The 12589-nt window shown below is 37.2% G+C and overlaps 1 protein-coding gene across 1 annotated transcript in view; it reads right to left on the bottom strand.

The window, feature by feature from the left end:
- The window catches only part of COBLL1 (cordon-bleu WH2 repeat protein like 1), a 165996-nt gene that overhangs the window by 84247 nt on the left and 69160 nt on the right, over positions 1 to 12589 (bottom strand). The window lies entirely within an intron of this gene.

Here is a 12589-nt window from a genome sequence, read left to right as displayed (position 1 = left end):
CCCAATGAATGAGTTGTCTGAAATTTAAGAGCTTCTACAGTATTACTAGACGTAAGATTGCTGGAAAACTCTGACCCATACACAGACAAACGTTTAAGACACTGTGGCCCCAAACACAATTTGTTAGTTCATCCAAACTCTTGAAGTCTAAGCAAAAACCACACCACCTGTCTCTTCATTTACCGCTTAATTCTGTAAGAAAGATAGTGAAAAATGAGAACACTATGGATCAGTTCACACATGTCAGTTGAGTTCGGTCACTCAGTCATGTCCGACTCTTTGCAACCCATGGACTGCAGCACACCAGGCCTCCCTGTTCATCACCAACTCCCAGAGTTTACTCAAAGTCATGTCCATTGAGTCAGTGATGCCATCCAACCATCTCATCCTCTGATGTCCCCTTCTATTCCCACCTTCAATCTTTCCCAGAATCAGGGTCTTTTCCAATGAGTCAGCTCTTCATATCAGATGGCCAAAGTATTGGAGTTTCAGCTTCAGCATCAGTTCTTCCAATGAACACTCAGGATCTCCTTTAGGATAGACTGGTTGGATCTCCTTGCAGTCCAAAGGACTCTCAAGAGTCTTCTCCAACACCACAGTTCAAAAGCATCAACTCTTTGGTGCTCAGCTTTCTTTACAGTCCAACTCTCGCATCCATACATGATTACTGGAAAAGCCATAGCCTTTAACTAGACGGACCTTTGTTGGCAAGTAATGTCTCTACTTTTTAATATGCTGTCTAGGTTGGTCACAACTTTTCTTCCAAGGAGCAAACGTCTTTTAATTTCATGGCTGCAGTCACCATCTGCAGTGATTTTGGAGCCCCCCAAAATTAAGTCAGCCACTGTTTCCACTGTTTCTCCATCTATGTCAGAAATGATACTATTTTTTCTCTTAATAGATTAACAATCTAAGCAGTAGTAGGATATAAATACATAAGTATAACTCTCCAGAAACTATCATTTTAAACTTATGTAGAAATAATCCCTTTTATGCAAGGAAGAAAGACATGAAACAATCCAGTTCTTTTCCCTGGCCCCCGCTCCCGCATTGAAGTATAGTTGACCCACAATACTTCGGGTGTACAACAAGTGACTCAGCCATACACACACATGCACACGCACATTCTTTACAGATTCCCATCCACCACAAGACACTGAAAATAGTTCCTATGTCACACAGCAGGCCCCTGCAGTCCATCCGTTTTATACACAGCACAGTGTATCTGTTAATCCCAAGTTCCCAAATTTATCCCTCCCCCAGAAACAATCCATTTCTATTAATTAAATGTTTTAATGACTACTTGCAGTCTTCAAGTAAATAATTTCACAAAAGGAAGTAAAAATTTATTAAAAACTGTACTTATGCCATAACTAAAAATCACAATGAAATTAAAACCAAATAATATTTATTGACAAAGAATACTGACAAAGAGATAAAGACCTCTGTGAAAGAGTTGTCCTTCCTATCTCCTTAATTATCTTTAAGGTATTTATTTGTCGTAAGCACATAGTGGCATACTAAACAAAAGATCCCAGTTTACATACCACATCCTTTTCATACAGTGATGATAATGTTCAAATGGCTTGTGGTATATGGTCACATTTCTGATTAGTGATTAGTTCAGATTAGTGAATGGAAGCTCACTGAGTCGAGGCACTTTACTCTCGTTTAGTGCTATATCCTGAAGGATCTAGGAAACTTTGGGCACAGAGAAGGTGCTTAATAAAACATTGTTCAGTGAATGGATTCTCTCTTTCAGATAAATAATGTACACATGCGCATCAGGTACTTAACTATATTCCTAATTTTCTAAAAAATATCCAAATTTCTTAGAAGCATACTGGGATAGGACATTGGATGTATTTGGAATGAAATGACAATTTCCTCTGACCATTTGACCCTGATTCTCAGAAAACAGAAAAGCTTATAAAAGGAATAAATTATCCTCAGTCCTACAAAAGTCTGATTGTCTTTAAGCAATGTATAAAAATAACCAACCAACACTTAGGATTCTAACATCTAGATCCCATTAAAACTGTTTGTTTTCCTCCTTCCATCTAACAGATAGTCATTTATCTTTGTTAATATTTTCTTACATTGTCAGGCAACTGTTCCAAAGAAATTATTTTATAATAGTTTCCCATAATCATTAGCAAATAAGAATGTATATTATATTTCAGTTTGCGAAAAAAATCAAATCATATATTAATTAATTAAAATGAGCACTTTTAATGTAGTAATCATAAGTTAAAAGTAATGATACAAGAGAAAGACTCTGAACCACGAGACAAAGAAACACCAGGTCTCCCCACATACACTCCCATACAACAGGTAATTATTCAGCACCTACACTATCTTACTGCCTTTTCATACTGTTCATTGTGGTGCTGGAGAAGACTCTTGAGAGTCCCTTGGACAGCAAGGAAATCAAACCAGTCAATCCTAAAGGAAATCAACCCTGAATATCCATTGGAAGGACTGATGCTGCAGCTGAAGCGCCAATACTTTGGCCATCTCATGCAAAGAGCTGACTCATTGGAAAAGACCCTGACACTGGGAAAGATCAAAGGCAAAAGGAGAAGAGGGTGGCAGAGGATAAGATATTAGACAGCACCACCAATTCAGTGAACATGAATCTGGGCAAACTCTGAGAAATAGTGAAGGTCAGCCTAGTGTGCTACAGTCCATGGGGTCGGAAAGAGCTGGATGTGACTTAGAGGCTGAACAACAGTTCGTTCCCAAGCCTGTTTCCTTTCTCCGATGCCATTCTGTTGCTGAATCTCCTACCACGTACATCCAGCACCAGTCAAACAACTATTGGAAGTCTTAAAATTCTACTTAGAGTGACAGATTGGGAAGAAAAAAACATTGTGTGAATCTATCCAATAAATACAATTTATTTTCACTGAAAGAAGCACTGACTCAGCAAAAGAAAATCATGAGACATGTATATGCTAAAGACTAACTTCATCAGAACCGTGCCTTTGTGCTCTGTAAAACCGCAATCCTTTCAAATAGGAAATTACTCACATGCTAAAAAGTAAGTTTTGTGTCATCTGCATAGTTTAAGCAACCCAAAAGACTATTCCAGGGCTTCCCAACTACCATATATTTCATTTCCACAAAAAGGTAGCTAATTTACCATAGAAATATAATAAAATCCATTGCAGTTCTTCCTCCTGAGGAACAACAGAAGGAAATGACAAAGAAATATACAGTAGTCTCATTTATATAAACTTTCCCTGAGGAAATAGGTGGAACTAGAAACAAAGGCATATATAACATGCCAAGTACTGCTGGTCAATACAGCACAGTCCTAGCAAAGATTTTGTTCAAAAATAGCTCTTAGAATATCAAAGCCATTAAAACAACTCTTTTTTAGCAGAAGAATTCTGGTATAATAGGTGTGGTCCTGTTATGATAAATGCCAAGATAAAGGAGCTAAAATAATAACAAAACATTCACTTTTTGACCCTAAAATAAAAACGTATTGGATGTATTTATTGCAACAATCTCACAAAAAGATCATTACATTCTTTTTGTCCCCTAAATTTCTTAAGCACCAGTCCCAAGTTATTTTTACATTTAGGAAAACTAAAAATGTAAAAAAAAATAATGACTAGAAAAGATAAAGAATGTTATATTTGATCTCACAAGCAAAACTAACCTTTTTTTCTATTTCTCTTTGATAAACTATTGCATGTTTTCGTGAATTAGATGAGATATAATGTATCTGTACTTCAAAAAATGACAATTAACTTTGACCAACAACCTTTTTTCCAACTCAACATGAAAACTGGAAAATTATCTTTGGTGATTCCATGAGAGTAATTCTCAAACAAAAAAAACAAAAAGCCCTCAATCAAATGTAATTGGTCATCAGTTTAATACTTCATCATTTTTGTTTGTTTATACAACAGTTTTACATTGTCTTCCAAAGAGTTTCTCTTTGAGAAAAAAAAAATGGGTAGGTACATATTTTATAAAGTGAAAATGATCAACAAATTACTCTGACAAACCCATCAGTGGGTTTTCCATATGACTTGAGAGTTTATTTAATAACAGAATTGCCTATAGGCTGAAGTTTAATAAAAAGGAAAGAGGGTAACACAGTCATTACAAGGGACAGCATTGTGGGAAGGTTGAAACAGTAGGGTTCAAAAAACATGAGTTTCTAGTTGTATATCTCCATATATATGGTTTATAGACTGACTAACCACCGCAATCTGTCTTTGTACAAATAACTCTCATCTTTGTTTTGACAAAGTTAATAAGCGAGAAGAACGCATCCTCACATTCCATTTAAAGTCATAACTATATAACTCCAAGATTCTGCAGAAAACACTCACCCAAATTTAATTCTAAAGATTAATGTGTAATCATTTCAAACATGAACATGGAATATAATTATATTCTTAATACTGAATGTATAATGACTTTGGGTTAAATAATTCTATTACTCACCTTAGCTTTTCCCTTATTCCATCTGGTTCAGTAATTTGCTTTCTAAAGAGCATATGCCTAGTGGGAGTAAACAAGACACCCTAGAAGTACTCTCTCTATTTCCTTATTAATGGCATCATTAAATCTGCCTATTTATAGTCTCAACTATCTGACCTCACGGCTTACATGGATAAATGGATTTGTTTAGTTTTTAATCCTCAGTGTATGCTTAGCAGCAATTAACCAGAAGGAGATAATAACATGATATATCTTTTTGATCTTTAAAATAAAATATTGTGTTATTGCATTTTCTATAGTTTTGACTTATGTGAACCTTAGGTATGATAATATTTCTTTGTGAGTAAAATTAGAAAAATATAAATCTCATGTACTCATTTCTATGAGAAAAACTGAATTACTCAAGTCAGATTTCTACAAGGTATTTAGAAATATAGCCATTGTGAAAATTATAACCACTTTGATTCCATCAAACAAATTATTTTTCAGGTTTAAGATCTATTTTATAATAGCATGTTGATTTATAATCTGAAACACATCAAATCTTTCCTAGGGACAGATAATTGTCCCTACGGTTTCTATAATTTTATCATTTCTAAGAAGACTTCTTTAACTACTCAACACCTATAAGTAATACTTCTGTGCACTGTGATGGAAAGGTTAAATTGGTGCAGCCTCTATGGAAACAATGTGGATCTTCCTCAAAAACTTAAAAATAGAACTACCATATGATCTAGCAATCTCACTTCTGGGTATATATTCAAAGGAAATAAAAAGAGAGGATATCAAAGAGATATCTGTACTCATATGTTTATTTCAACATTATTTACAATGGTTAAGACATGAAAACAACCGAAGTATCTGTCAAAGGATGAACAGATAAAGAAGATGTGGTGTATACATAATATATCATAATATCCCATATATATAGTGAAATACAGTTCATCTAGGAGAAAAGGGGAAAGTCTCTCATTTGTGACTACATGAATGGACCTTGAGGCCATTATGCTAAGTGAAATAAATCAGACAGAGAAGGACAAATACTTATGATATCACTTATATGTGGAATCTATATAGCTGAACTTGGAGAAACAGACATTAAATGGTTTTAACAGTGGCTAAGGAGTGGAGAAAACAGGAGATGTTGGTCAAAGAGTACAAACTTCCAGTTATAAGATGTATAAGTTCTAGAAATCATTAATGTACAGTATGGCAACTATAGCCAATAACAATACTCTTATTATATACATGAAAGGATTTGCAAGAATAGGCCTTACATGTTCTCATAGTTAAAAAAAAATAGTAATTATGTGATGTGATAGAGGTGTTAAAGCTATGATGATAATAATTTTCAGTATATAAGTGTATCAAACCAACATGTTATATACTTTACACTCATTCATACATATTATAGATCAATTACATCTCAATAAAAAAACTCTTCCCTGGTGGCTCAGATGGTAAAGTGTCTGCCTGCCACGTGGGAGATCTGGGTTCGATCCCTGGGTCAGGAAGATACCCTGGAGATGGAAATGGCACCCCACTCCAGTACTTGTGCCTGGAAAATCCCATGGATGGAGGAGCCTGGTAGGCTACAGTCCATGGGGTCACAAAGAGGTGGACACGACTGAGCGAATTCACTTTCTTTCTTTCGAAGCTGGAAAAAGATATTTTCCACCACAAGACAACAGTAGCTCATATTTTTCTTCATCTTATTATTTAAGACATCAAACCTCCACAGATATCTACCCCCAAATTTCAGTATATACGAAAAGATTCATTTTCACATTTCATCTAAGATTGTATAATGTCAGGCATCTATTTTACCAATGAGGTTAATGTAATCTTTAAAAAGAAAAAATATTTTCAAAGGAAAATACTAGACCATTTTCAAAAGCAGATGATTAGAAAATGTGAAATTATTTTAAAAGTTGTACAAATCACATTTCCACATTTTTACAAAAGAAGTACAGTACTCCAAGCAAAGTGATGAGTCAGGTTGTGTTCTTTGGTTAGTTAAGTGAGCAAACTTGTATGTAATCAAGCACCAGCCAAGTCAGAATTTCCACTAGCAGCTTTCTTACATCATATGCTGACAGAGTTAATATTACATTCAGGGTCTGCTCTAAAAGTATTGTGTTAACCATTGGCGGTTTTTTTTTTAATTCAGGTAAATTTGACTAAATGCTATTTTTACTCACTACCTAAAGGGGTGTTAACACAGACAAGCCCCATGCCAGGAAGGCGTAAGCGAAGAGCACAAATCTAGAGATCAAAATACTACATTCTAGTTTGAATTTCTCTGTCAGATAACTTCACACCTCTGAATTTCAGCTTTCCTGTTTACTGATACTGAGTGAAGAAAACATGTTTATAAGGTTCTTGTATTTAAAAAGATAGTGATTAGTACTTTGTAAAAGTGAAAACTCTAGATAAGTGTAATTACCATACATTCTTATTGAAAGTGAAACTCCCTCAGTCGTGTCCTTTTGCAACTCCTTAGCCTATACAGTCCATGGAATTCTCCAGGCCAGAAGACTGGAGTGGGTAGCCTTTCCCTTCTCCAGGGGATCTTCCCAACTCAGGGATCTAAGGCAGATCCTTTACCAGCTGAGCCACAAGGGAAGCCCAAAGTGAAAGTGAAAGTCGCTCAGTCGACTTATTGAAATGTTCATGATAGAAGAAAACTTTCCTGCATCTTCAAACTTGAAAGTTTCAAGAGCAGAAATGAACAGCAGTAATTAATTTTATACATACATGGAGTTTAGTGAATTAAAACATTAAATTTTTGTTCTTCTCCAACGAGTTACATCATTACCGTATATTTAATGTGTCAAGGAAAATAAATTAAGTGATTTACTCTCCAAAATACCAATTCAAAAACCCATAAGTATAATTCAGCCCTTTCTATAAAAATTTTGACGAAATGAGTTCTCACACATGTTAAAAAATGTTTAAGAGTAATAATAGTTCATAGGACAATATCAGACCATTTTTAAAAGCAGGTGATCAGAAAATGTGAAATTAAAAGTTTTACAAATCATATATACTTACATTTATTTCCGAAAGTCTCTATGAAACAGTACTGTTCTATTGGCTACTTAGAAAATGTTACACAGACTGTCCTGTTCTGTTACTGACCATTCTTTTTATCATGTGTTAAGTGCCAGGTACTCCTTACTTCTGGCAAGTACATAAAAGAAGGAATTCACTGGTCTTACAACATCGTTCCAGGAATGATCATGTAATGTTTTCACAGGTCTTTTTTCTGAAGAGAATGTATTTTACACAGTAGTTTTAAAAATAACTCCTTACCAAGCAGTTTTAAAATCGAAAATTTCAACATGTATCTCCTTTATAAAGCTATAACTGCTTGCAGATTCTCAACATATGTAATTTTAAAAAGATTTTAAGCAACATCTTACTAAATAATTATTAGATGTTAGTTAAGAAACACATCTATATAATATTAAAGAAAACAATTATTTGCGGATAGTTTGAAGAAAGTTGGGTATATAAAAATCAGATTCAGAGAAAAGATCAGGCTTTAAAATTTGTAAAAAGAAAAAAGAAACAGGAAAATTCCCTGCAGATGCTCCAATTGGTTCAAGACAAGCACCATTTCCCACCAAGGAAACACTGATACAGCCAATAGAAGCTGATACTTGAGTTGCACAGGTTCACTCCACTACTCCAGAAAGACACGAGCCCTGATGTGAATGCATTGTAATCTGAAAGGGTAAATTTTGTAGTTGGTCCTTTCATAAATTAAAGCTCATCTTTGCAACAATTTAGATTTTTCTAGGAAGTTCAAAATCAAGTACACATTATTCAAATAAAAACAACAGAAATTTTGATCCAAAATTGCATGTACCATTATTTTCACTAATAGAGGTGGTTATTTCTTTTTCCACAAGTGCAATATTGGAATGAATGAAATCATAGTCTAGAATAAAGCTGAGAACCTCTACTGGGAAGTTCTGGGGCTTGCTTTCCAGCTTTGAGGAGAGGAAAACGAATGGTCTCTTGGGTTTCCCCGATGGCTCAGTGGTAAAGAATCCGCCTGCCGAGGCCGGAGATGAAGGAGACGCAGGTTCGATCCCTGGATCGGGAAAATCCCCCGGAGGTGGGCATGGCAACCCACTCCAGTATTCTTGTCAGGAAAATCTCAAGGACACAAGAGCCTGGTGGGTTACAGTCCATGAGGTCACAAAGAGTCAGACACGACTGAACTGACTGAGGAGGAGCAGCAATGGTCTCTTATAGTACTCCCGATATTTTCCACCAAGCTCTCCACAGCAAAATCTCTTTTAAGAGTATCTGTGGCTTCCATCCCTACTTTCCTACTTCATGTCCACTCAGAAGTACACCCACGTGGCTACCACTAACCCCTGCCACTATCCTTAACCCCACTAAGATAAGGCTGTCCTATGGTTTTTATTATCACCAGTGATATATCATCTGTATATTTCGATGGGTACTGAAGAGACTTCTTCTCTGTTCTTATCTCACTTGACATCTTTGTAGTATTCTAAACATCTGATATTGTCAATCCTGAAGTCTTTGCCTGGAAGTGGATTCCCACATATCATACATTCCACTTTGCCAAGACAGTCCCATCTGGCCTCTGTTGTCCCAGCTTTAGTACTTAAAATTCAAATCCCATCCTGCCCTCCTTTCACTCTTGAAGATGTCCCTGGCTGCACAGTCAATTGCCTCGTCACCCTACCTGGGTGTTTCTGCCCATTTTCTTTACACCTCCTGTTTGCTATCTAATTAGGCATCCTAGATTTGACAATGCTGGAAGTGAAATCTTTGTCTCTCCTTCCCTAGTCTTTCCTATCTCAATAAACAGCCCCATTAAAGCCAAAAATCTAATAATTAAACGTAAGCCCTTTCTTTCCCTCTCTGCCCCCATTTAACCCAGAATAGATGCTGAAACCATAGACTTAATTTCCACCACAACTATCCCAGTCAACCCACCACCCACTCCCACCTGCAATCCAGGTCTTCCTGCCTCTTCGCTCATGCTGCAATCCAATCTCTTCCTGAAACTTCCATGGTGATCATTTTAAAACAAACTCTTTCAATTTATTCCATTTTCAATCCTCCGAAGCCTTTCTACAGCTCTAAGAATGAATCCCAAATGCCTCATCTTGGTAAATGAAGCCCAACAAAACTGGCCTTTCAGGCTCTCACAGTTTTCCTTAGCCTCCCCTGCACACACACCCCTCACTCCATCCCCCTCCTGTGCTTCAGCAGCCCTGGCTTTCTTGAAGGTCTGTCATCCATGAGTTCTCCCAGCCTTAGCAGCTTTGCCTTTGCTGTTTCCAAGACCCAGGAGGCTTTTTTCCTTGAACCTTCCTCATCACTGAGATCTCAGCTTCTAATGAAGACTTTGGATCTCATCGACAGTAACAAGCCAGTTGCTATCACATCACCCTATTTTAATTCTCTTCAAAGCACATCTCACTGTTATTTTTCCTTCATATGTTTTGTTGGTCTGGCCGTCCTCAACAAACTCAGCTTCCCTCAGAATCTAAATTCTGACAAGAGATACCATGCCATCTTTTCACTGCAGGACATCCAGCCTCCCACAGACACTCAGGCCCAGGCAGGGCTGGGTCCTCAGATCAGGGGGTCCCCTTGAGCACTTAACAAGTCCTTTCCACTCCAGCAAGAGAGAAGGCACAGACTAGCAACTCTACCAGCCACCATCCCAGTAATTAAGTCTAGGGAGAAAAAAGAAGAGCTTAGGGGATAGAGCTCTGCTAGTTTAGATGCAAAATTAAAAGCAAAGAAAGAGATATCCAAGGGGGAAATATGGGCCAGGCCTCCATCTGCAGAGAGTTCTCCTGTTGCACTGAGCCTGAGGTGAGGCCTGTTGAAGCCTCATGCACTTTTATATTTTAAAACGGAAAATTATGATATGATTACTTTTATTCCTTTTGTGATTTACATATACAATTATGGCATCACTTCCCTGTCTTAAAATTTGAAGTGCTACTTTTCCTAAATGTGGGGCAATCTAGCAAGATAGAGCTGATCACCTGGGCTGATTCCCAACATTGAGTGGCTGCGTGATCCAGGGCCAGTTACTTATCCTCTGTCTATCTTAGATGCTTATCTGTGAAATCGGGTGGAATAATGCATACTCAGGGGTTTACTGTGAAAATTTAGTAAGTTAATATAAAGTCCTCAGCACAGTGCCTGCTCCATTGAAATAGCTAATACTTTGAGATTTCCAATGCCTCAAAGCAACAAAAGAATTTCAAATGCAGTACTGTTCTTCTTTCCTCAGCTATTTTTAAAGCCTCCTCAGACAACCACTTTGCCTTCTTGCATTTCTTTTTCTTTGGGATGGTTTTGGTCACTGCCTCCTACACAATGGTACAAATTTCTGTCCATAGTTCTTCAGATCTAATCCCTTGAATCTATTCATCACCTCCATAATCAGAAGGGATTTGATTTAGGTCATACCTGATGCTGGGAAAGATTGAAGGCAAAAGGAGAAAGGGGCAGCAGAGGATGATTAGATAGCATCACCAACTCAATGGACATGAATCTGAGCAAACTCCGGGAGATAGTAAAGGACAGGGAAACCTGGTGTGCTGCAGTCCACAGGGTTACAAAGAGTCGGACACGATTTAGTGACTGAATATACAATGCCCCAAAGAGAATATAAGCAGACCTTCATAGTAAATAATTCAGAAAGTAAAATGATATCCAATACCATTTTTTAAAAGGTAAATCAATTAAAATGTTTTCTAATTTGCAAGTTATCAGTCAATTTAAACTATATATGTATGTGTGTACGTGTGTGTGTGTGTGTGTGTGTGTGTTTTTAAAGGGATTCCGAGTGAGTCACATGAAAAAGTTTTGAGATTTTTTTCATGAGGGTTTTTCCTAAACCAGCTTTTTTCATGTGGCTTCCTCTTGGAAAATAGTTAATAATTAAACATTAGTTGAAGAGGTAAATAAGTTGAAGAGTTAAACATTATTTTCCTTGGCTCTCAAGATTTGGGGTTATGAGCTCTACAAACACAGAGATATCATCACCACAATGTACGGACAGAGATGCAGGACTCTTATTGATTTAGCATCCACTCCAGTTTTACGTATTTTCAGCTTTGTGCCTTATTTAGAAGCCAAACACTGTTTGCCCTGGGTGGTGCTGCCAGTGTCTCTGCTGGGCTAAGTGGAAACTCAAAGGCAGGGTAAGCAGAGACACAGTGGAGATGCTGTTTTCATGGAGACACGGTGTCACCTTGTGAGGTCTCTGGGTAAGGGGTAAATATAATTCCCAGTCAATAATTTGCTCTTCCACTTGGTCAAACTCTAGAACAGACGCCCTTTAAGAATACCTTGCCTGTGATGTGCATGTTTTCCCCTGGGTGTTTCTTTCATCTTGGGTGAATTTTAAATGCACACACACACACACCCCTCCAGAATTTCACCAGCAGTGAGTAATGGGTTTTCCTCTATAATATTCTGAACTTCATACTATTATATTTTCTTTGTAAAAATAATTTTCCTGACTTTAAAATCAAAAGCATGAAAATAAGATTTGATACCTTATATGAAGATCACCATTCATAATGCAGAGAAAACAGCCATTTACCTTCTTTGCATTAAGTTATCAGACTTTTTATCAAAAGTCTTCATTTTTAGGTGCCTTCTATCAGGGTTCCATCCCTGGGTCAGGAAGATCCTCTGGAGGAGGGCATGGCAACCCACTCCAGTATTCTTGCCTGGAGAATTCCAAGGATAGAAGAGGCTGGTGGGCTTCAGTCCATAGGGTTGCAATGAGTTGGACATGACTGAAGCAACTTAGAATGCATGGATGCATCCATATGACAAAAACATCACAATAATGGCCAATATCCAAAGGAAAAATGGTATGTGGATACTTATGGAGAGGGGTTGGAACAGTTTTGTTATAGGTTGTTGACAATAAAATTGCTCCTAATGAACTGTACAAGTGTTGAGCTAACATTTTAATACTCAGATAAAGAATGCTTTGTCATTGTCATGGGGCCCCCCACCTACTGAACACTTATTGCAGAGAGCTTCTCAGGCCCTCTTTCACACTTCCTCTTAACAGCCCACAAACAGGCACTCTACC

This window comes from Budorcas taxicolor, chromosome 2 (assembly GCF_023091745.1).
Source record: "Budorcas taxicolor isolate Tak-1 chromosome 2, Takin1.1, whole genome shotgun sequence".
Lineage (NCBI taxonomy): Eukaryota > Metazoa > Chordata > Mammalia > Artiodactyla > Bovidae > Budorcas > Budorcas taxicolor.
The sequence above is the reverse complement of the archived record's forward strand: the minus strand, read 5'-3'. Positions and strand labels throughout refer to the sequence as shown.